Source organism: Marmota flaviventris, chromosome 6 (genome assembly GCF_047511675.1).
Source record: "Marmota flaviventris isolate mMarFla1 chromosome 6, mMarFla1.hap1, whole genome shotgun sequence".
Classification (NCBI taxonomy): Eukaryota; Metazoa; Chordata; class Mammalia; order Rodentia; family Sciuridae; genus Marmota; species Marmota flaviventris.
In genome coordinates this window covers 119047175-119072418 of record NC_092503.1, presented here as the reverse complement: position 1 = coordinate 119072418, position 25244 = coordinate 119047175, and the positions used below count along the sequence as shown (strand labels likewise).

Sequence of the window (25244 nt, the reverse complement as noted above, 5' to 3'; positions counted from 1 at the left end):
TTGAGCTGCTATAAACATTGATGTGGCTGCATCACTGTAGCATGCTGACTTAAGTCCTTTGGATATAGACTGAGGAGTGGGATACCTGAGTCAAGTGGTGGTTCCTTTCCAAGTTTCCTAAGTGCTTTCCTACTGCTTTCCTGAGTGGTTGCACCAATTTGCAGTCCCACCAGCAATGTATGAGTGTGCTGCACGTAAATTTTAAAATTTGTTATTATTGTTTAAATTGACCACATCACTCTCCTGCTGAAAACTTTTGGCTGCCTCCCAGTTTGGACAAAAGGCAGACGTTTTATCTGCAGGGCCTCTAGCCCACCTGCTGGCCTCCTGTCTCAGTCCCACCAGCAACCTTTCCCTCTGCCTCCTATTTGCTTTTCCTGGTTCCTGGAGGGCAGCTCCTCCCTCCTGCCTCAGGGCCTTTGCCCAGGCCAGCAGGGGCCCTTCCCTGCTGCTCCTTGCCGCCAGCAGCTGTGAATGTGGGGGAGAGCAGGTGAAGAGGTGCCCTCCCACCAGTTTCCCCCACCATGCCCACCACATCCAGCTCCCTCCTCTGCTCCAACTGCCCCTGAACTTGTCATGGTCCCCAAGGACCACGAGTTAAAAACCTAGATTCTTGAATAAATCTATGAACACATCCTACACCAGTGGTCTTAAAATTTACGCCCCTCAAAGTCACCCAGAGCAAGGGAAGGGGGACTGAGGAAGGCAGATCCAGGTCCCCACTCCAGAGCATCTAACGCAGGAGGCCTGGGGCCGCCAGCCAGAGGAACCTGCATTTCCACCGGCCTCCGGGACGGGGTCTCGGCCCCCCACCCTCGGCAGGCCCCGCCCCCTCCCCGTCCCCTGGGGCCCCGCGGTGCTTCCCCGCAGCGGTGCAGGGCGGTCCGAAGCGCGCCCGCAACTGCGGGGGGACTCGGCCCTCCCCTCTCTGGAAGCAATTTGGAAACCTTTTCATTATTCCTTTGTGAGGAGAAAGGAAAACAGGTTTAATCTCTTCAGATCGCTCGCCGGGGCGCGGGAGCGCTCGGGAAGTGGCGGGCTGGAGCGCGCCCGGCAATTTGCTGAATTTCTGCGCGGGCCGCGCCTCGGCTCCCCGCCGCTCCGCCCCCGCCGCGCCCTGGCCGCGAGCGCGGTCCCAGGGGAACGGGCGGCGGGTGAGCTAGAAGGTGCACCCGCTCCGGCTGACGGCGGGCAGAGAGGGTCTCTGCGCGTAGGCCACGGGGTTGGGGGCATTCGGGTTGGGACCCTGAGGGACACAGTGAGAGTTAGGGCTGGGCCAGCTGTAGGTCCCCCGCTCACCCACCCGAGGCTGCGCTTCCTCATTGTGACTGTCACCACCCCTGCTCACCCTCAGGGCGGTTCACCACCCGCTGCAGGATCCCGAACCTGTGGGAAATCGCACCGCACCCAGGTCCCCCTCCTCCAGCTCTGGGGACAGCGCCTCTGCCTGCCCCATCCATCCCCCAGCACCGGGGTTCAGAAGGCCCCAAACGCAGACGCTGATGCGGTGAGTAACACACAGGAAGGAGGGTCCTCAGTGGAGATTCCTGGGACCACAGGGCTGTTTCCAGAGCCTCTGAAGGTCCTGGAGGGGAAAGAGGATCCGGTCATCCCACAGAACCAAGACCCCAGCGTAGGGGACTGTGCCAGGTGAGAGGAGGGCTGCTGCAGCCTGGCAGGCCCACCTGAGACCACCGCAGACTCCCCTCCCACAGATGGCCCCTCTCACCCCTCCCCCCCCAGCCCCTCCAAGGAGAGGCACAGAATCTGAAGTAGGGCAGGAGAGAGGGGCCCACAACGCAAGCACAGGACCCAGGCCCAGCTCTTGGCCCCAGAGTCCCACTCATCTCTTCAACATGAGCCCCAGCCTCTCCTGGTCACCCTGTGGCTCTCCCAAGTTGCTCCTCTCCCCTGGGTGGCCCCATGCCGGGGCCACCTGGCACACAGTGGGTAGAACTTCAGAACCCTCAAGGTACCTACAGCTGTAGGTAATCCCATGAAGTTGATTCCCTGTCCCCACTTTATAGGTAGGGGAACTGAGGCTGAGAAACCAGGCTTGTCCAGGAACACACAGGGAGACAAGTTTTCACCCAGGATGCCAGACCCTGGGGACCTCATTTCCTAATGCCTGAGTCCTAGTGAACCCCAAGACCCCCGGTCTGTTGGGCTTGGTAAGTCAGCAACTGCCTGGTTACTACTGCAGTTGTTCCCCCTCCTCCCTGCGCCCCCAACCTGGTGGCCCCAGCAAAAGCATACAAGCCATGATTATCTGGGAAGGAGAGGGAAGGAGTAGCATGCTGCGTGTGGGCTGGTTATCATGCCAAACACTTAACATGCGTCACCTCTGTGATCCTCTGCACGACCCCATTACACAGATGAATGGACTGAGGCCAGACGGGTTAAGTAAGGTATGCCACTCTGCTCAGCTAATTGGCAGAGTGGGACTCCCCGACAGGCTCCAATCCCCAAGACCATCTGCTGGGGTCCTGAGGCTTTACTGGCCCTCCTCCCCCATCCCTGATTCCCCACCCAGGACACTCACCCCGCCAGCCCCTCTGTGGGCAGGAGAGAATGAGGGGAGACAGGCGGAGGGTGGCGGGAACGGCTGCCGTGTTTATTAATTTTCTGCCTCAGTGGGTCTGCAGCCCCAGCCAGAGCCCCGGAGTTGCCATCCAGTCTATTAAATAATTCTATCTGGGAAGAACCTGGCATGCAAGGGACCGAGCTGATGGGCCTTTAAAATTTAATTGCCGTGCTAAACGAGATTAGCCCTGGGAAGGCGGGCAGGAACTGAGGGGGCGGAGAACCAAATTCTGTCAGCCCCTCTCAGCTCTGACACCTCATCCCCTAGCTGCCTGGGGGCGCCAGCGCTGAGGCCTCCGCATCTCTGGGCACCTGCTGGGTCCTGTGGCCTCAGTGCTCCCCCTTGCCCCAGCCCCAGCCACACCAGTGGCTCCTCACTGTGGCTGTGCGGTCCTGCCCCCAGCCTTTGCTGTCAGGCTCTCAGTTTGGGGTGCCATCCCCCCTTACCTCCTGAGCAAGGGCCACAGTCTCTAGACCCCCAGGCAGTGCCAGGGACCCTCCCCAGGCAAGGGGGGCCCCAATAAGGGGAGACGAAGTTCTCATTGTGATTCTGAGAAAGGCAGGGCCCAATGTCAGCGAAGCCAATTGGATGATAATGCGACTGGATAATGTTTTGAGATCTTAAAAGGTCTCTTATCGATTTCCCTCCCCGCCTGCGTTCCCTCTCCTCCTCTCTTTCAACTAAAAGTATGTGGCCAGCTCTGGGTGCCTCTGCCCCAGGGAAGGACTGAGGAGCACCTGCTCACGCAGCCACCAGGGCAGGGCCTGGCTTCTCAGCTTCCCCGTTTCCCTCCCCCTGGTTTGTCCTTTCATGTCACACGACTGGAAACTTCCACCTTCCATCTGGCTTTTTCCCAAAACAGCTTTTAAGTCTTCATATACCCCAGGTCTGCGGCTCCTCCCACACACACAGCCTCATCGCCCACCAACCACCCTTTCCTCCCTCCCAGAACCCCTTTCTCCATTTTCCTATTGGAGGCTCCACACAGCTGGGCTTAAAATCAAAGTCACCCACTTCTCAGGAAATCCTCCCTGAAAAGCATGTGTGACTACTGACAAATGAGCTCCTTGATTCCACAGGTGTTTGTTGAGCACCTACTATGTGCCGGGCATGAGGCTAAAGATACAGCAAAGAACAAGATAGACAAGGTCCCTGTCCTTATAGAGCTGGTATTCTGGTGTGGAGGGACAAAAAGCTCAAGAAAGCAAGAGGTAAACAAGGTTCTCTCAGAAAACATGAAGTGCTGTGAAGAGAACCCGAGTGTCAGGACAGGTGAGTGGGGATAGGATGGGGTGACTGCACGGGGTGACGTGGCCAGGGGAGGCTGTCTGGGGAGAAGGCACCTGAGGCCAAGAAGCTGCCCACTGAGCAAAGTTTCACAGGAAGGAACTTCTAGATGGACGACAAAGTACCAAGATGCTCAGGGGTTAGTTGGAGAGGGGAACCTAAGACCAGGGCCGCAGAAGGATGGTGAGGGGTGGGGTGGGTGGCACAGGAGAAGGCTGGCATTCTGACTCCCGAGCCCAGGCTCAGTCAGGGCCCTCTCCAGGCTTGTTTGGAGCGGGTCTGTGGGTCATGCTGCTCCAGCCAGCCAGTGCTGAGGCCAGAGAGTCCTAAACAGCCACATGTGACAGAAATGAGGCCAGTGGGCATCTCCGTGGCCCTGGGAACAACCCCAGAGCCTGGCAGCCCCGGAAGGGATTTCTAGAAAAGGGGCCAGGGCAGCCTCAGCTCTGCGCCTCTCTGTCAGTCAGTCCTGCAGAGCAGGATGGAATGCACTGCCCGGTGGACGGAAAGCAGCTCCTGTGCCCAGCCCTCCAATCCCTGCTACTGGCCCCACCTCTTGGACCTGTGGCTTCAGCGTGGCCTCCTGGGGCAGGTGTTCTGTGGCCTTCTCTGTAGGCCAGAGCTTTCCCCATCACCACGCTGCCTCCTGCCCAGACTTCCCGCCTTAGGAAGAACCAGCCAGAATGCTCCAGGTGCCTCCCATCCAGCCCTGCCCCCCGCAGCACCTGGCGCTCCTCTCCCACCACTGGCCACAGGCTGGGGGCCAAGGGCCAGGCTCACAGAGGCTGTGGCCTGTGTATAGGGAAAAGCAGAGACAGAGCCCCTACTCTGCCCAGCCCAGAAGAGACCTGGGTAGGGGCAGCCTTGGCCACCCTGCCAAGGAAGGTGACCTGGTAGCCCCTCAGTATTTTCAACACCAGAGCTGTTTCTCAAGGGAAATCCAAATAGAATCGCAGTGTGTAAAACAAATGAAAGTCATATCCTGTGAGCGCAGATGCACTCGCTATGTTCACATGTGTGCCGTGTGCTTGTTATAATGAGCGGACAATTAAAATAATATTAGATAAGATGGCAACAAGCCTGTTTTGTTGAGGAGAAAACAGAAATAAGAGATTATGGGTGACAGTTTCCATCCTGCATCCTGCACCAGGCGCAGCCTCTAGCTTGTTTCTGCTTCTGCTTGTGTTGTAGGCTATTACTTATTCATACAGATGAGTGAGTGCGAGTTAAGGAGGGTTTTGTGTGTATCTTCCAATATTCCTTCCTGCCATGCCTTTCAATTAACTCCAGATACAGAGGGCTGGGCGGAGCTCAGTGGTAGAGTGCTGGTCTGACGTGCATGAGGCCCCAGTTTCAATCCCTAGCATTGCAAAAAAAAAAGAGAGAGAGAGAGAGAGAGAGACAGATGTAGGAAAATCTTTAGTACCAGATCTCCCCAGAGCAACCCTTCTGGTGATTTCAAACAGCTTGTACATTGTGTAACATAATCTTTAACCTGCATCTATTTTTAAATACAGTTTTAGCATTAAACAATGGTATTGAAAATGAACTTGAGTCAAACGTTTGTGGATATCCTGAATGCCTCCAGAGTACCCCAGGGGTCTGCAGACAGGGTTTAGAAGCCACTGGCTTAATGACCACATCTCATTTGGTCATCTTTCTACCTGGGGCCAGGGCCCTTCCCTAAAGCCCAGATTATTCTTTCTTTCCCAAAGACTTGAGCTCAAAGTGGGAAAGAACCCCATGGCTGTGTACGTATGTATTTATTTATTTATTTATTTTTGATGCCAGGGATTGAACCCAGGGGTGCTTAACAACTGAGTCACATCAACAGCTCTTTCTGTATTTTATTTAGAGGCAGGGTCTCACGGAGTTGCTTAGTGCCTCACTAAGTTACTGAGGCTGGCTTTGAACTTGTGATCCTCCTGCCTCAGCCTCCTGAGCCGCTGGGATTCTAGGTGTGTGCCACTGCATTCAGCTTCTCCATAGCCTTTTGACAGCACCTCAGCCCATAGTTGAACACCCACAGTGGCTTGAATACCCACGGTGATGGGGATCTCAGCACCTTATGTGATCCGGTCCATCATTGGGCAGCTCTAGTTGTTGAACATCTCTTTCTCTCTGAAACTCTTCCCTTAATTAGAGTGGGCATAGAATGTTTATCAAACCACGCTGTGAAGATAGAATAAGATGTCATGTGCAAAGGACATCCTACTTGTTCAACAGTGTTTAGTCTCCTTGCCCTCCAGGACCCTGATTTTAGAAAGGTAGACAGCTTGATGTTCACAGGGACAAGTATGTGGAGTGGAATGGGCTCTGTGGAGCGGAGGGGGCAGTGCATGTTCTTTGGGAGGTTCCAAAGGGACACCTGCCTCCTCTCCAGTCCCAGACAAAGGAGCTGGAGGGCGGGGGACTCTGGAGGGCTGGGGGCTCCGGTGAGCTTTGACAACTGCACCCACCCCTGCCCTCATCCCCGTACCCACCCCACCCCCACTGGCCTCAGAGCCTCATCTGTCTTCCCTCCTGTCACGGAGCTGGAACCTTGCAGAGGAGGTGAGGGGATTAAATCTCAGGGCTGGCCGCGCCCCCGCCAAGGAGCTGGCACTTCATTACCCGCCTGCCCAGCTGTCTGCGGCCATCGATCGGCCCTGGCCCCAGTGACCTCGGATCGATGGGCAGCGTGTTATTTACTGGATTGTGTCCTGAGCCGGCGGGGAAGAGGGGAAGGGGCCTAGATGGAGGATCTGCAGCCCGGAGCCTTCTCTGAGGCCTTGTCCTCTGAGGCAGAGGGGACAAGCCACCAGCAAACCCTGGGGTAAGCAGGGGGAAGATTGGGTGGCAGGGGGCGCTCTGTGAGTCAGGCCCTTCCCGTTTATGAGCCTCAGTCTCCTCTGTGGCAGGGTTGGGGGGGCCAACAGGATTTGCACCCTGGCAGCCTGCAGGGGTGCGGGGCATGCAGATGAGCCAGGGGGCAGGGGCTGGGCCCTGTCCCCAGGGAGGTGAACCTCCACCCTGAGTTTCTCCCTTGAGTCATGGGACAGCCCAGCAGGGCCAGGTAGTGCAGCGGCTCTGCACCCTGGCCGCTCTGAAGGCCAAAGCTGGGGAGGTTACCATGCCCCACAGGCAAGCACCCCCTCTGCTCTCCCCTTCCTGGTTCAAGACTTCCTTCCAGCCCTGGGGACAGACAGCTGGCTGGGAAGTGTGAGGAAGATCATGTCCTCAACGGGGAACAGAGTTGGAGAACAAAGGCCCCACCCTTCTTCCCTCAGACATTTCCAAGCCCTGGTCCTCCTGGTCCCCCAGTAGCTGGAGCCCTGTGCCCACAGCTGCATGGTCATGGCTCTTCCTCCTTCTGGATCAGCCTCCAACTCCCTCCTCCTGCTTCTGGGGCTCACTCACCATCCAACTAGACAAGTCCCTCCTCAACTCGGGCTCTGCTGTGCAGGACCCCAAGCCAGCTGGTGCGTGAGAAGCTGCAAATTTAGATTCTTCTGGAAATCCAGCCATCTGAACCTGGCTTTGACACACACCCGGGGTCTGCAAGTAGATGATGTCCCCGTCAGGTCAGGCATTCTGTTCACGTCACACCTTCAACATTTATTGAACATTTCATGAGCTCATGTCAGCTGTAAGGGGCTCTGAGGAAGCCCAGAGAACAGCCAGGAAGGTAAACAACTGGGAGACGACCCCACTGCTGTGGTCTCCTGACCTCTGTGGTGGCCGGAGGTGGTCCAAAGAGGCTTCTTGGAAGAGGTCATATTTGAGATGAGTCTCGGCAGAAGAAGAGGTCTTAGAGAGATTGGACTTGGGTGCCAATTGCTGAGATCACCAGTGCCCTGCCCCCCACAGCACTGCCTTGTCCCCTTTGGAAGGTCACTCTGGTGAGGACCCTATGATCCCCAAGGCCCCTGCCGGTGGTATCCGGCAGGCAGGCACCTTAGTGAGGGCAGCTAACCACTCACGACAGGGGCTGCCTTGACCTGAGCTGTGATCTGGAATCTTCTCAGGAGTTGACCTGGCCGAAGGCTGTGGACAGCAGTCCTCAGCAGACACAGGAGTGAGGCAGAGGAGTGGGAGAGGCCATGGTGGGTCAGGGCCACGATGGGTTGCTGAGATTAAAGCCACAAGACAGCACGTTCTACGTCAGGAGTGAGCCGGAAGCAGACTGGTGCCTCAAGGAGACTGGAGCTACCTAGTGGGGGGGGACATCCACCCAGGACGAGAGACACCCAGCAAAGCCAGCCCCCGACCCCCAGCCCCAGCCAATAGATATCCTTGAATTAGGGAAATTGAGAAGGTCCCTGTTGTTCAGAACCAAAATCGTGAACCAGGAGTTGAGCAGGAGGGGCCTTTTCCCACAACAGGCAGCACAATGACCGGAAGGCAAGGAGCCAGGATGGGGTGGTCCATCTCGGCTAGAGCAGGGGTGTGGTGGGTGGCTGTGCACCTGTGTCCCTAGGAGGTTCAGAGACACAAGATCAGCACACAGAATCTAGTAAGGGGCCAGAAAGGCTGGGTGGGGGAGCAAGTGGTGGGGTCCAGAGATCAGGTGGCACCCTGAGCAGAGAGACGTGTGGCTCACACAGGTCGGGCCCCGTGTGGGGAAGCAGACCACAGGCAGAGAGATGTCACACACCTGTGTCAAGACAGGGGACTGGGAGAGGCGGGACCAGAGCGAGATGCTCTGGGTGACGCTGCCTGAGCAGAAGCCCAACATGGACATGGGGACAGAGAGAAAGGAGGCTCTGCTTACACCTCGGCCAACCAAGAGAACCGCAGGGCTGGTGGCCCACCCACCATCCACTCCACAAGCCCCCTCCTCAAAAACAAACCACAAAAAACTCTCCCTCTGGGCCTCCGGGTCAGCCAGGCTGGCCAGCCATGTGACATCCTGGGGAGACAGGACCAGCCCAGGACTGTCACCTCCTAACTTCCTGCTATGTAAGAGACAGAGGCTGTCAGGCAAGGTCTCCTCACCTGAACTCCTGGTGGACTGGGGTCAAAGGCAGACTGGGGACGTTAGCGAGAGGGCGGGGCACTAGCAAAAGCACAGGAGATGGGGCAGGTGAGTGGCCCAGCCCACGGCAGAGCTGAACGCCGCAGAGGCAGGTTGCCCTGTGTCCACATGACCTGACACTTCAAACTGCTTTGGTGAGCGGTGGGGGCTGGAGGCAGCAGCAGAGGAGGTGCGGAGACGAGGGGAGGGCAGAGGGAGGCCCGAGAGGGGACAGGCTTTCACAGAAAGCCTCCCCTTTGCTGCTTCCCTCTTGACCTGTTGGTAAAGGCCACCCCCTCTGGGAGCAGCAAGGAGCCTGAACTGTGTCAAGGTGGTGTGATCCCAGCTCCTGCCCACCTCGGGCCCCAGTTGAAGATGGAAGCCCAGATGACTTCAACTGAGAAGGCCTGGCTCCTCTCCTGGGGCCCAGACCTGCTGCTCCTGCACTGCCCCTGCCCGTCCACCGGGGCCCAGGCTGCCACAAACCAGAACCTAGCCACGACTCAGGGCAAGGGGCCCTGGAGAGGAGGGCAGCCCTTGTGCTGATCCGGGCATGGGGGCCTGGGGCCAGGGTGGTAGTGGTGGGGCAGGGCGGGCCTAATCTTGGTGACTAGCCCCGTCCCTGATTCTGGCCAGGGTGTCCCACAGGCCTCGCAGGTAGAGACCAGTGAGAAGGAGCCGGTCTGTGGTGTCTGGATCTGACCACGCTGAGGACAGGTGACGTGGGCCCCTGGAGTTGAGGAGCGGGGAGGAGGTACAGCCCTGGTCTGGGGAAACAGGCACAATCCATTGTTGGGATCAGTGTGGTCTCGTCCTCTCCCTGGGTTTCTGCGACCTCCTGCCATTGGGAGGGAGGCTCATGCCAGCCTCTCAGTTCCAGTAACCTGGAAACCTCTTGTCACCACTTGTCCGTGTTATGAGGATGCCTCCTCCTGGAGCCCCCAGCTCACCCTTCCACTTCACAGCAGTGCCTCCTCTTCCACCCAGGGCACAAACATCAGCCCTTGACCAGCTGCAAACAGCTATGTGCTTGTTCGTACCCCACATACACAGATCACTAGTTCTCAGACATCTGGTACCAGGACCCCTTTTCATTCCTACTGAGGACTCCCAGATTGTTGATTTATAAATATTTGTCATACTAGGCCCAATGCAGTGTTGCATACCTGTCATCCCAGTGACACAGGAGGCTGAGGCAGGAGGATTGCAAGTTCGAGGCCAGCCTCAATGACTTAGCCAGGCCCTAAGCATCTTAGCGAGACCCTATCTCTAAACAAAAAAAAGGGCTGGGATATCACCCAGTGGTAAGTACCCCTGTGTTCAATCCCCAATACCGAAACAAATAAATAGATAAATGCCACATTAGCTATTAAAACAGAATTTTTTCTGAATGTTCATTTATGAACTCATATAATATAAAAACAATTATCTCAGTTCATGTTCAAGCAAGAAGTATACTTTTGTAAAAGATGTTTTGAAAATGAGAGAAGAGCTGTATTGCTTTTCAGTTTTGTCAATCTCTCAAGTGTCTGACTTAATAGAAGACAGCTGGACTCTCTTATCTGCTTCTCCACTAATGTCCCCGGCAATATGTTGTTTTGGTTGAAGTGGATTAAGGACATCTGGCCCCTCCCACATCTGGAGCGGGTAAAGGGATCATGCCAGCCTTGGCCGTTACCAGGGGCACTCTTCTGTGATCCCACACAGGGCCTCAGCAAATGGCAGCTTCTTGAGGCTTGTTTGCTTCCTGGAATCTGAAAACTTAACAAACTTTTCCTATTGTACTATATTAAAATCCCCGACCACCTGACACTCTGACCCTTCACCTTTGGAACCATGCGCACCTTGGCCCTTTGGAAATCAAAGTTTTTCAGGGATGGAGCTGCTGTCCGGCTTGTAGTAACAGAGAGACGTTTTCCAAACTTCCCATGATGGCCTGCAAGCTCAAATCGCATCATTGACAACTAATCCTGTCGGTGGTTTCCCTCATTTCATTCTTTTTCTAGAAATGTCCACCAGATACCCAAGACTGGGGAGCCGCAGGTCTTCTGCTGTGGTTTTTCCTCTAATAAAACCATGTTTTGTGGGAAAGAAAGTAGCAATGTCAGCTCATGGCTGTTCCTCTCCAGAAATTGCTTGCTCTGTGCCTCCCCTTCCCCCCCTTTCCAGAATACTAAGAAGACGGGTGCTCCAGGAGGGGTATTCAATAGTCCATCCCTGGGACTGGCTTAGCAAGGACAGCCTTAGGGGAATTGGCTTCTTTTCTTCTTTCTTTCTTGCAAGTGTGTGGCGGAGACGGAGACGTAGGCCAGGGCTGCTGGCACAGTGTGGGGCCACCGCCTCGGGCCTGCTGGGCCACCACTGTGCTGGGGATGACAGTGGTGCCCAAGAACCTGTAGAAAATCACTCGGCCCTGCCGAGCGCCGCCTGGGAATTTCATTTGCCCTCCCGAGGACGCCTGTGGCAGGTGCTTTAGTTGTCGTACCCATTTCACACGTGAGGGGACAGGGGTACCTCGCTCTGCTACCCCTGGCTCTTAGAGAATCGAGCCCACTTCCAGGCACGAGGTGGGGAAAAGGTTGCACCCACCGTTCTAGTCAGTCCTTCCAAGTCACAAAGCCAGTCGGTCAGTACACATGACACAGCCATCAGATGTCCCCATCCCTGCCCTGTGGTCAGAGAAACAGAGACCCTGCCAGTCAAGAGCCTGCCTGGCACTGGAGCCCAGGGCTGTCCATCAGCTGGAGAAGGACCCCGGTGCTCCCAGCAGCAGGACCCAGCCTGACTGGGAGTTTCCAGGGGCTGGGGACACCAGCCACCTCCCTATCCAGAATGCTCCCCCCATGTGCTCCGGCCTGGGCTCTGTGAACACATCCCGTTCTGGGGATCTTCTCTCCCCTTTCTGGGCCATCTCATTCGGAAAGCAGAGCGGTGGGTTGTGGCGCAGCTTCTCTGACCTCCACAGCTCCCTCCGGCTCTAGGGCTGGGCTCCCCCAGACTGGCCACGCATGCCAATGGCCTCTGGGAGGCAAGGCAGGCTGAGCGGCTGACAGAATCAGTTAACACCCGGGCGCCTCCTCTGTTTGCCAAGGCCCCCTGAGGCCCTCGGTCTCATTTTCCCCCTCCCAGAATCACAGAAAAGTAAATAACCACCCGGAACAGCTCCTGCAGGTAAACAGCCCAGAGTTTGCTCTCCAAATTGCCACCCGCCCCGCCCCGCCCCAGGCTGCACTTGAGGACTGACAGGTTTATCTGTGTTCATTTCCTCCATCCCCCACCTGGTCCCAGTGCTGCTGGAGAAGGGCGAGCACCTGGGGTGTCAGAACAGGCTTGTGCACAGCTACCCAGAGCCCCAGCGCCGGCCACCGGAGAAGCTTCTAGACGCCTGAGGAAGACCGGGCCCATGGCCCAGAAGGCAGGGACGGCCTTGGGGTGCACAGTGGGGGGCAGATGTGACCTGGAGCCAGCCTGGGCCAGGACACCCTCTGCCTAGAGTGGCTCACACAGGAGCCAAATCCTGATGTCCCCTGCCTCTGTGTTTGCAGTGTGCTGCCCAGGGTCCCCTCCCCCCACCTGTCCCTCCGCCCTGCTCTGAAACTCCTCCTGGCTCAGCTTCCAGCCCCGTCCCATCCCCCGCCCGTGTCCACACCCCTCTCTGTCCTCATTCCGTTCCGTCCATCCTTGCCTCCCTCAGGAGGCCCTAGGACCTCTTTTCAGCCCTTGGGTCCTTCTGAGGTGTGTCCATCAACAGAAGCACTAGCAACTGTGAACCAGCCAGGCTGACCACGGTCCTGGGAGCCCTGAGAGCCCAGGAGTCAGAGTAAGAGAGACCAGGCCACGGCACGACTAAGGGTTCTGTCACATCCCGGGCCTCACACATGGCTTTCTACGTGGGAACGCTGGGCTGGCGAGACTAAGGACCCTAGTGTCAGAGTCACACTGAACTCTAGGCCTTTCTCAGGGCTTTGGGAAGACAAAACTGCAGAGCATGAGACTCTCTGGAGGAATCCAGGCCTAGACCCCAGCCCTCATCTGAGCTATGTAGCCTTGAAGGACTTGCTCACATCTAGGGCCTCAGTTTCTTCATCTATGAAATGGGAGAGAACAAGCCCTACCTGAGAGAGACTAAGGACAGCCTCTGTCACCTGCTAAGTGTTTAGCAAGCAGAAGTTCTAGTTATTGTTGTTATTACTACCGCGACTACTGAAGTTATTATTGGTACAGGTCTATGACAGCCCAAATCCAAGGGTGGTTTTGAGGGAATGGTTTTCCCAAACAGCCCTTCGATGGCCTCCTGGGCCCCAGAATGAAGACTAGCAGCCAAGGCTAGATCCCTGCAAACTGGCCGACTTGGACTTGGCCCAGAGGGGAGTGGAAATGTGACAGCCAGGATCAGAGGCACGAGCTAAGTCTGAAAGGGCAGCGGGTGTGGAATATGACAGTTGCAAGTGAGGTTGGCCTAAGGAGATTAAGATTTGGTGTGTCAACATCACCAGATGTCAGCGAGGGACCCACGATAACCTGCTGCAGGGCCAGATAAGAGAACTGCCTCCAAATCCCCGGGAGGGGGCTCTGGAGGCCTGACAGGAGTGCCTGGGGACAGAGATGGCAATGGCAACTTGGAGCCAGGACACAAGCGCGAGCGGGGAGCTGGTGCAGCCCCGAGATGCCAGAGGCTAGGAGCCCACCCCACGGGGAAGTGTCTGCTGTGGGCAGGAGCAGCCCCTGCCTGGATTACGGACAGGTCGCCCAGGGGTGGCCACAGTGTGCACTAGAGAGCTACCTCCATCCGCTGAGGCTGCCAGTGTCCCCTGGCCACCTCTGCATGAGTGAGGCCCCCATCTTGGCTTTGTGTTCAGAAACTCCGAACACATCCGTGCCGTGACTGCATATGGGAGGTGGAGTCGGGTCCCTGATCTGCTGGACCAGCTGGCTCCGGCTTTTACGTGCAGAGAAATACACTTCTGTCTTGTTTCAGTCACTATTCATTTGGGTCCCTGCCATGTGACATTGATCCTGTGTGCTAGCAAACAGAACACACGAGATTCTCCCACTCCACCGCTGCATGGGAGGGACAGGCTGCCACCTCTGCTGCAGAGGGTCTTTTCATTTAGTTTATGTTGAATTTTGCATTACAGTTCACTTCTTTGAACAGGTACCACAGGCACACAATACAGTCAGATATTTGTCATTCAGACTTGGTTTAACCGTATTGGGGACTGCAATTGACAGTGGCTAAAATGAAAGGAGGTGTTTATCTCTCACACGTGAAAGTCTAAGGGACCCAGGATATTTCTGCTCCACAAAGAGCTTAGAAACTCAGGTCCATCCAGCTCCCGTTCCACCTTCCCCGTGTTTCCCCTTGGTCATGACCCACAATGGTGGCCATAAGGGCTCTGTTCTAGGCGACAGGAAGGAAGACAGAAGATGAAGGGCCAAGGGCACGCCAGATGTCTTTTAAGGAATGTTTTTAGAAGCTGCCCCCATCATGCTTCTATTTACATTCCAAAACCCAAAACTTAATCACATGACCACGCTGGCCGCAAGGAAGACTGGGAAATGTAGTCTTCACGGGGGCAGGGGCGCCTTGTGCTCAACCAGGAGGATGGATGTCAGGAACATCGTCCAAGAAAAGATGTACAGTGAGCATTTCTGAGGAAGGGGCACAAGGGGGAACTTCTGAGGTGACAGTAATGTTCTGTGACTTGACAGAGGTTGGATCACAAGATGCATACATTTTCCAGAGCTTACGGAATGATCTAGTTAAGATGTATACATTTCATTTTGTGTAACTGTCGTCTCTACGCATCTCTAAATGAGCACAAAAAAGAACTGTAAACAAACATTGAACTCTAGTTAATGATGGGCACGTGAAGGGTGTCTGCAACTTTGAAATGCATCAAAAATAAGACAGATGGGAGGATGGAGAGACGTGAAAAGAAGTAAATCTAGGGATTGGAGAACCTGGGTGATGGGTAAAATGTTTAGAGAAAAGATGGCTCCCTTGTCCCCACCCCATCTTCTAACCACCCAAATCCACCTGCCTGCTTATAGCGTATGCCAGTGGCAGTGGTGCAGCCATGTCCAAATGCCATACACACACTGAGTGTGGTGGCACATGCCTATAATCCCAGTTTCTCAGGAGGCTGAGGCAGGAGGATCACAAGTTGGAGGCCAGCCTCAGCAACTTAGCCAGACTCTGTCTCAAAATAAAATAAAAAGTGCTGGGAATGTGGCTCCCTGGGTTCAATTCCAGTACTTAAAAAAAAAAAAAAAAAAAAAGCCATACACAGAGCAATCTTTGTCTTGCCCAGACTGCCAGCCTGCCTGTTCATTGACTGAGAGAAAGCCTTGATTGAAGTCCTTGGGGAGCTGCCCTAAGCATCCAAAGGTGGCAACCCCACTGTCCACCGCCCCTCATCACCTTGAATATCAGCTGCCCATCAGGCCCTGACCCTCACCCACCTGCTCAGTGAGTCCATCCATCAGATCCCCTGAGACCCCCCTGCCCCTCAGCCTCATGACACCCCCTGGTCCTCCTAGAGAAGCTGCTCATTCTCCTCCTGCACCCTTTGCTCCTTGGGCTCCTAATCCTTTGGGTCCAGCTGTTTCTCCCACCAGAAACAGTGACTGGGCCGCGTGGCTGGGTCAGCGCCTGTGGAGCAGGCCCAGGGGCGCTGCCCTCCTGAGCCCGCCGACCAGTGGGCTGAGACCGCAGGAAATAAAAAGGCAGCAGGTCCGTGTGGGGCCTTCACAGCACGTGTGACAAGAGGCAAGCCAGCACGCAGAGGCCCGGACCATGGGGTTTCTTCCTGGCCGTGGTCAGGCCTCTCCAAGGAGGTGACATGGGCAGAGACTGGAAGGAAGTGAAAGGGAGGGCCATGGGGCATCCAGGGGAAGTGCTGCAGCAAAACTGTCTGAGCTGGGGGTCTCCGTGGCCCCTCGTGGGAATCCTAGATGTTAAAGCCCCGAGGCAACCGAGCTGTGGCCCTGGAGCACGTCCCCTCCCCTCCCCTCAGCCCAGCAGCCAGGAGGAAGGATTATGTTACACCAAGTTGAAGGGAGCAGGACAGGCAGGCTGCCCTGGGGCCTCCTCCTTTGGAGTGCCTCCAGCCTCCAGCCTCCAGCCCCAGACCCCCTCTGCCAGCCCCGGCGCCCTCCCTGGTGAACAGGTAGCCACAGGAGCTGCTGCGTTCCAGGAATCCAGTGCTCGCCAAGTCCCCTGAAGGGTTGTTGACTCAAAGCCAAACATGATAATGCCTGACAGCCCGGAACCAGGCTCCCCAGTCTAGATCCCCTGGAACCAGACTCGAGCAAGTCCGGGCTCTTCCTACCCAACCCCCCAGGCCCTTGAAGGTGCAGGTTCTGTCCCCAGCCCAGGGGCAGCTGGTCATTGGGCTGTCCAGAGCACTTACAGTGGAGCAGAAGGGTTATGTCAGGGAAAACCCCAGGGATTCCTAAAACAAAGCCCGTGGAGGCTACTGCCCCAGGCCACCAGGGCTGGGTGGACCTAAGGCCACACTGTGTTTGAGTCCAGGAGCTGTCCCCGCTCTCCATGGGCAGTTGATCACCCAGGAGGCGCCTTCCCCTGTATGAGGGCCATGGTGGGAGCAGGGGTAGGGCAAGGACTGGAGAGAGAGATCTGCTCGGTGCTTAGCGTGACAAGGGCTATAAAAGTGTTTCTTAAATAAGAAAGGAAAGTGCTTAGTAAAGTGTATTTTAAAATCACTCTTTATTGTAATTGTATTTAAAATGTGCGGTAGGGAAAGGGTTTGCCCCCTTTAAGAAGAGTCTGGGGAGAAGCTGCTTCTGTCAGCAGAAAGTCAGTGATTAGGAAACAGAGCCCAGTCGCCAGGGCTTAATTAGCTCCTTTCAGCACTTAAAGCCCAGCCCAGAGGGATGCCTGAGCAGGTGGCCCTGGTGACCAGCCTGGGAAGGGCCCTTGGCCCCACCGCCAAACATCCTGAGGCTCTGCCTGTTGGCACCTGACCCCCAACAGCTTGAGGCTGAGGGAGCCGGGGCGCCAAGGCCTGGAGGGAGAGTGGAGGGTAAGATGCAAGGACATCCCGAGAGAGCACGAGGCCCATGGAGGAAAGAGCAGTTCAAGGTCACCACCACTTGGGCCAGGCCCCTGGGGGCCCTAGACAGCTGTCACCTCTCTACATCTCTTTGGTATTAAGATACACATTCGTCTGATAGAAGAAAAAGTTTGCTACGATCTACATACTGTGGGGTCGGGCTCCAAATTCCTCAATAGGACACCCATAGCACAAAAGTTAATAACTAGAATCAACAAATGGGACTTACTCAAACTAAAAAGTTTTTTCTCAGCAAAAGAAACAATAAGAGAGGTAAATAGGGAGCCTACATCCTGGGAACAAATCTTTACTCCTCACACTTCAGATAGAGCCCTAATATCCAGAGTATACAAAGAGCTCAAAAAATTAGACAATAAGATAACAAATAACCCAATCAACAAATGGGCCAAGGACCTGAACAGACACTTCTCAGAGGAGGACATACAATCAATCAACAAGTACATGAAAAAATGCTCACCATCTCTAGCTGTCAGAGAAATGCAAATCAAAACCACCCTAAGATACCATCTCACTCCAGTAAGATTGGCAGCCATTATGAAGTCAAACAACAACAAGTGCTGGCGAGGATGTGGGGAAAAGGGTACACTTGTACATTGCTGGTGGGACTGCAAATTGGTGCAGCCAATTTGGAAAGCAGTATGGAGATTTCTTGGAAAGCTGGGAATGGAACCACCATTTGACCCAGCTATTCCCCTTCTCGGTCTATTCCCTAAAGACCTAAAAAGAGCATGCTACAGGGACACTGCTACATCGATGTTCATAGCAGCACAATTCACAATAGCAAGACTGTGGAACCAACCTAGATGCCCTTCAATAGATGAATGGATAAAAAAATGTGGCATTTATACACAATGGAGTATTACTCTGCATTAAAAAATGACAAAATCATAGAATTTGCAGGGAAATGGATGGCATTAGAGCAGATTATGCTAAGTGAAGCTAGCCAATCCCTAAAAAACAAATGCTAAATGTCTTCTTTGATATAAGGAGAGTAACTAAGAACAGAGTAGGGACGAAGAGCATGAGAAGAAGATTAACATTAAACTGGGATGAGAGGTGGGAGGGAAAGGGAGAGAGAATGGAAATGGAAGGAGACCCTCAGGGTTATACAAAATTTCATACAAGAGGAAGCGAGGGGAAAGGGGAAAATAATACAAGGGGGAGAAATGAATGACAGTAGAGGGGGTAGAGAGAGAAGAGGGGAAGGGAGGGGAGGAGAGGGGGGATAGTAGAGGATAGGAAAGGCAGCAGAAATCAACAGACACTAGTATGGCAATATGTAAATCAATGGATGTGTAACTGATGTGATTCTGCAATTTGTATACGGGGTAAAAATGGGAGTTCATAACCCACTTGAATCAAAGTGTGAAATATGATATATCAAGAACTATGTAATGTTTTGAACAACCAACAATAAAAAATTAAAAAAAAAAGATACACATTCATTTGGCCCCTAAAAGGGGGGGGGGGAAGCAAGACCCATGGAGAGGTTTCAATTTGTGTACACATTGGTGGCGTCGGTCTTCCTTTGGGGAAAAATATACCCCAGTAGCACTTATTGAGCACCTAATAGATGCCCTGCAATGGTCACTCCTCGCAACTGCTATTTCACAGAACCGATACTCTGGGAGGTTGGAGGGCTGTGTCGTGAACCTGTCCGACTCACCCGGTCCAACTCTCCTCCCTAGAGCAGATTCTCCTGGGGACAGGTCTGTGGCTGGGTCCTGGTTGTCTGGCTTCCTCTCTAGATCTTTCCATCTGTCCTCCTTTGGGACCTCATTTGCTGGGTCTGAAGGGATTAAACCACATAACAAACTTCCTTATGGCAGTCACACGGCTGAAAGTTAATTCCCACCAAGTGCCACAGTCAGCGGGGTTAAAGATAAGCCCAGATTCCAGAAGAGCTAAGGAAGGCATTCATAAATGCAGAGATGTGCTGTGTCCCTGGACTGCAAGTTAATATTATTGGTAAGATGCCGATTCTCCCTAAAATGATCTGTGGGTTCAACACCATGCCCATCAACATTCTAGCAGGTTTTGGTGGAAATTGACGAGCCAATTCCAAAATGTAGGGCTGGGGGCATGGTTCAGGATGTGCTCAGCATGGAGGGACACAGCCCCGGGTTCCAGCCCCAGCGCGAGGACACGATAGGACGGGGTGGGATAATAAGATAAAATGAAGTGTGTGTGAAAAGGCAAAGGACCTACAATAACTCAGACAACCACACAGAACAAAGATGAACTACTTAAATGACATGATTTTATAATTTTCTGTAAAGTTTCAAGCAATTAGGACATTGTGATACTGGCTTAAGAAGAGACAAAAAATATGAAAGAAGAGAGAATCCAAAAATAGACCCAGACGGATATGATCAATTGATTTATAACAGACTCTCGTGTAATTCAGCACAAACAAGATTATCTTTTTGACAATGGTGCTGGGCCAGTTGGAGCAATTGAATGGGGGCGGGGGGCATGAAGCTTGACTCCTACCTCACACCATAAATACAGCTTGCTTTTTTCCCCCTCAGTGTTGAGACTCGAACCCAAGGCCTCACTAGGCAAGCACTCTACCACTGAGCTACCTCCATCCCAGCTCCTCAAAAATTAATTCTGAATGGATCTAATGTGGATGGCTAAACAATAAATGATGTAGACAAGAACGTGACATCTAGACAAAGCATATCTTCAGGACCTTGGAGTAGGAAAAAGATTCCTTAAACATAACACAGAGATCTTATTTGTAGAGGAAATGGATTGGATTTCATTGAAATGCAAAACATCTGGTCATCAAAAGACACCAGTAACAGCAAAAAGGCCCTCAGAGTGGGAGGAGATACCTACTCCCTCCTGGAGCCAACAGAACTCTGGAAAGAAATGGTTCCTACAAATCGAAGCGGCAAAGACAAACAAGTCTACGAAAAATGGCCAAGAGACTTTGACAGACAGATCACAAAGGAAGATATCCAAATATTCAATAAGCTGTGGAAAAGTGCTCAACACCATTAATCACCAAGAAAATGCAAATTGAGACCAAAGTGAGACACCATGATGCACCCACGCTCTGAAGATGCAGATCATCTGGGACCCTCATGCTACGGACATGTAAATTGATGCAACCACTTTGGAGAACGATTTGGATCTATCTACCCCACCTAAGCATGTGCCTCGCCCATGACCCAGCAAGCCCTCTGCTAGGGGTTGACTTGAGATCCATCAAAACGTGCACACATGCCTGCGAAAGGACATACATGGGCAAGAGTGTTCACCACGGCTTCATTCAGAACAACCCTCAAAGCTGGAAAGAACCTAAAGGACAAAACGATTAAGTTGTGAAACGATCATACAATGGAAGAGCACCCAGCAACAAAATGGAACAGTCTACTGACATATGCAACGACATGGATGAATCTCACAAATATTTTACTGAATAAAATAATCTGGAAATAATCAAGCTATATGCTGATATTCACGTACTTTAAATGGGTTATATTTCAATTTTTTTCATGTAATAATTAGGTCTGGGGTATATAGCTCAGTGGAAGAGCTGGGTTCCATCCCAGCACTAATAATGATGGTGATGATGATGATGATGATGATGATGATGATGAAAGGAGGGGGCTGGAGTTGTGGCTCAGTGGTAGAGCACCTACCTGGCATACAAGAGGCCCTGGTTTCATCCCCAGTGCCACCAAAGAAGGAAAGTAAGTTTGGGATCCTGAGTCTACCTGGGGCTCCAGCTCTCTCCTCACACAAAAGCCCCAAAATCCAGGGAGGCTGGAGGGAACCTCCAGAGATACCATACATATCTTTGCTGAGTCCTCGGTCCTACTCCTGGGTCCTTTCTTCAGTTCACCTCATATTCCCTACCCACACACACACACACACACACAAAAAAAAAATTGGCAAAAGTCTTTGAAATGAGAGAAAGACCACATTCTATTGCGCAGCTTGGGGACCTGATTCTACAAGGACTCTGTCTTTCCTCACCTTGGAACTATTTTCACGACTCTTAAGTTGTACAAAATCGATGATAAGTGAATGGTTCTTTAACACGGAAATGCAATGAATTTTGTCTAGTGAAGGTGCCATCACTGACCTGTGGATATTGGCCCGTTTTGTCATCTCTTTGTGAGTTCATTTCCTGGGGGGGGGGGGGTCTATATAAGGATCTGCTCTTTGGAGTCTCCTTTGAACTAGCTGTAGCACCTAACTGGTTCCCTCATTCAATAATGAGTTGAAGTTTTTGACGTGTATTCATTTTATATTTATAGGACAGTCACGATTTCTTTAACAACCTCTAGCCCCATTCCCTCTCCACCTTTTCTTCTCTCCATCTCCCACTTGAGTTCAGGCCCAGGCACCCGGGAGCCTTTGGTGTTTCAGATTCACCCACATCATTGAGTAGACACACGAGGGAAGGAGCCCAGTCCTGCCCTCCCCGTCCAGGAGGGAAGATCTAGCTGGTTTCAAGAGTTTTGAGGACCTTATTGGATCCTCACACGCTCTTTCAAGGCAGCCACTGTTTTTGTTGGTATTGGCATTCACGTCCCCACTTGGCTGGAGGGAAACTAAGGCCCACGGAAGTGAAGCAGCTTGCTCCAGGGTGGGCCCAGATCTCAGTCTCAAAGCCAGACCTCTCAACCCATGAGAACCCATTTCACTGGGGGGCCACTGAGAGAACTTGATGTCACTCTGCCCATCCCAATATCTCTGTCCCTCCAGAGAGCCTGGTCCCAAGGTGAGCCCCACCTCTGTGTGTGTGTGTGTGTGTGTGTGTGTGCACCTCCTGTGGAGGGAGGACTTGCTGCATTCAGAGGCTGGGGGAGCTCTGGCAGACTTGGGGACACACTGACACCTGAGCACCTTCCTCCCCCTTCAAAGGCAGTTTTTTTCCTGGAGGGACAGCAGTGCCAGCCTGAGTCACACAAAATCGATAGTGATCACGGATGAGATCACTGCTCCACCGGTGGTGCTGGCCTGGGCACCCCCAGGTCCCTCCAGCTTCAGAACCTGCTTCTTCCAGTCCAGGCTCCGTCCTTTCCCCTTCCTTGCCCCGCTCCCAGCCCCCATGTCCACTAAGGGCCTCTCCAGAGACCACAGCAAGAAGCAAGAGGACTCGGGGGTAGAGAGAGGGCCGGAGGGCAGAACGGAGAGAGCGCAGGGATGTCCCTGGCCCCACAAAATCCCTGCTCCCCAAACACTAGAACCCAGAAGGAACCAGAGAGATCTTGGTCTGTTTTGTGCCTCTGGCCACCAGAGAAGCTGGAAAGAGGACCAAAGGAGGCCAAGCTCCTGGCTGGGGCTGGCCTCGGAGAGCAGAGGGAAAGGGGAGACAAAGGCGGGCAGGGTCTGTGGCACTTCATCCCCCACGGCACCCAGGTCCCTGACCTACACACTCTGCATAGCGCAATCAAAGACTCCCCAGAGAACCCCAAGAAGTCTGTCTATGACTGCCGCGTTTCACAGATGAATAAAGGAGGCAGGGAGGTGGCTAACGCGGGGATCGCATCTCTAGCAAGTGGGGGAGACAGGATTCAGCCCCACGAAGCCAGGCTGGCATGGGGGTCCCCCTTCGTCCTGATGACTCCACAGCCTTCACATGGGACCTACCGCTGGGAATCAGTGAACAGCAGTCTCCTAGCTCACAGAGATCAGTCTAGGGGGCTCCCCAGGGTTAGGGTGTCAGGGAGAGGCTGTCTTCCATCCAGAGGATGTGCGGGTTAAACTTGTCTCCCCAAAGAGGTGTGCAGTTGAAATTTATTTTCCCTGCTGTCCCAAGCGTGGCTCCTCACCCTCACCCCAGTCTAAGGAGGAACTGATACAGTTGATCCAGAGGGGAAATGAGGACCAGAGGGAGACCTACGCTGCAGGAGGTCTCACAGCTTCAAGGGAGCAGCAGAGGCAGGATTTGAACCCTGGTACCATGGACTTCCCACCCAAAGGGGATGTAGTTACCCCAGTGGGCTGAGGATAGGGACAGTGGGTGGGGCTAAAGTTTGGGGTACCGTTCGATACCCACACAGACACCCCGCCCCCCCTCGCATACTTGTTTTGGAAGGGTTCGGGTTTTCTGAGATCCGGGAGGATGCGTGCCGGTGTAGATGAGCTAACCTGCGGGTGCGGGGTGGGACGAGGGCGGGAGGGTGCGCGGTGGGACAGTGCGGAAGGCGTGTCCGGGAGCCCAGCGCCCGCCCCGCAGGGTAGGCTGAGCCTGAACCGGTTGGGGCGGGGCGGCTTCCACCGTCTCCAAGTCGACGCGAGGTGGCCTGGGGAGGGGAGAGGAAGGGGGGTCCTCCGCAGATTGATCTCGCTCAGTCAGATTCAATCCCGAGTGAAAATGGATTTTTTAATGCGTCTATTAGCTGCTTTGAAAACGCAAATTGAGTTCAGGGGAGACCGAGGCCGTCATCAGAAAACAATTTGGCGTCTGAGACACTTGGGGGCAGAGGCGCCCCAGTGGGAAACAGCCCCCCAAACCTGAACCTAGTCTCGGTGAGAGCAAAGGAGGGATCTTTACGCCCCCACCCCACCCTCCAGACACCAGGTACATGGGTCTAGCCACCGGCGGTGGGGTGGGGTGTCCAGCTTTGCTACAGAAGGTAGCAAATTGCGACCCCAGAAGAAAGCCAACTCTTGCGGGGAGGGCGCAATCCCCAAGGGCTTCCCGGATGAGGCAGCTTCTGAGGGGCCTTTGAAGTTGCAGGCTAGCCAATCCTGGGCTTGGGTATAAACAACGCCCAGCAAGACTCTGCCCGGTGCTTTGCCAAAGGCCCCTCGTGCATCCTTAGTTTAAGTCTTCCCCTAAGGCCATGTAAGAATGTGGGCCATTCTCCAGCTGGGGAAACCGAGGCTGGGTGCTGGCACATGGGAGGCCTGTTCCCCAAGGTCACTCAGGCATGACCAAAGCTGCAATTCCCAGCCGCTGTTTAGTGAGACCCACCTCTCTGCGAGGTGAAGGGGCTGCGCGTGGGAGCCCGGGGCGCTCAGCTTTGCAGTGACATCAAGGAGGCAGGCGACTGGAGGAGAAAGAGGTAGAGGGAGAACTGGAAGAGTGGGGTCAGAGACACAGTTACTTCCCTCGGTTGTCGTTCTCTGGGTCTGGAGCCTTCTTTGCATATGCAAATGAATTCATCCTTCTGCAATTACACAGTAATCAGGAGCAAATTACCTTCTTGCTGTTTACTTTCAGCGTCCTTAATTAATCCGGTTATTAGACAATTAATGGAGCTTGTTTGGTGAGAAATTCATAGCAAGAATGGAGGAGGAGGTGTGTATGGGTAGTGGGGGGACCAAAGGAGATACTTCCCCTATCCAGGAATGAGGGCTTCCCTGGGGACTCCTCTCTGCACCCTTCCTGGGCAGCCTCTCTCCCAGCTCTGGGGCTTCCTGCACACCCCTGACCCATCCACCTTTCCCCATCCCACTCAGCCCAGCTTCATCTTGGGGTGGGTCACCTCCTCCTTGAAGCCTTTGTGGATAAGGAAGTAACCCCTACTGTCCCCCAGGGTCCCTTGGGAGCAGAGCCCCAAGCAGCTCTGGAGGTCTAGGTCGGCACCCAGGCTTTCTCCGTCTCTCCCAGGGCCACTCTTGGTGCCCCAACTCCCACTCCCTCATGTTCGCCACCCTCCCCAGCCCTTGCTGTCTGCAAAACCAGCCCTTCCTATCTGGAGACTCAAGTGAGTTCCCCTAGCCCCAGTCCAGGCCTCTGCCCAGGGGTTACTAATGTGCCCCACATGTACCTGTACCCAGAGGGCCATGAATAGGGACACAAAACCACCAGGCCCAGCTTGAGGGAACCCTAAGAACAAATTTTAGAAATATTTTTAACAGAAACAGTCTGAACCCCCACCTGCTCAAACTACCAGTAGCCCAGCACTTCTCCTGGGCTCCCTTTCCCTATGTCATTTCTGGACACCCTAAGCACAGTGGTCATGTCCCACAGATCAGTCCTGGGATCATTGTAATCCTACTTTTTCTGTCCAGCTGCATTTAAGATATTCTTTGGGGGTTTCTGCAAGTTCCCTTATGATGTTTTAGGTCTGGGTTTCTCCTTATTTACTCTGCTTAGAATTCTTTATGTTTCCTTCCCAGGATTTGTCTTTTTTTTATCATTCTGAAAAATTTCCCAGTCAACATATCAAATATTGCCTTTCCCAGTTCTTTAAAGGTCTCTCTAATTCCTAGATGAGCTCCTCATTCTGTATCTCAGATCTTTTTTCCTCATTCTTATTTGTCTCTCTGTGCTGCATTATGGCTAATGATTTCTTCAACTCTA

The 25244-nt window shown here is 53.8% G+C and overlaps 2 long non-coding RNA genes across 2 annotated transcripts; one reads left to right on the top strand and one right to left on the bottom strand.

The window, feature by feature from the left end:
- Window positions 1-1181: 1181 nt before the first annotated feature.
- On the top strand, window positions 1182-4845 carry LOC114099418 (uncharacterized). The gene is made up of 4 exons (XR_011707879.1): window positions 1182-1507; window positions 2028-2171; window positions 3664-3856; window positions 4335-4845. It is a non-coding gene; the product is annotated as an uncharacterized lncRNA (long non-coding RNA).
- Window positions 4846-4930: 85 nt separating this feature from the next.
- Window positions 4931-10165, bottom strand: LOC114099419 (uncharacterized). The gene is made up of 3 exons (XR_003583890.2): window positions 10034-10165; window positions 7271-7408; window positions 4931-5231 (listed from the first exon to the last, which is right to left on the bottom strand). It is a non-coding gene; the product is annotated as an uncharacterized lncRNA (long non-coding RNA).
- Between the last annotated feature and the right edge of the window lie 15079 nt (window positions 10166-25244).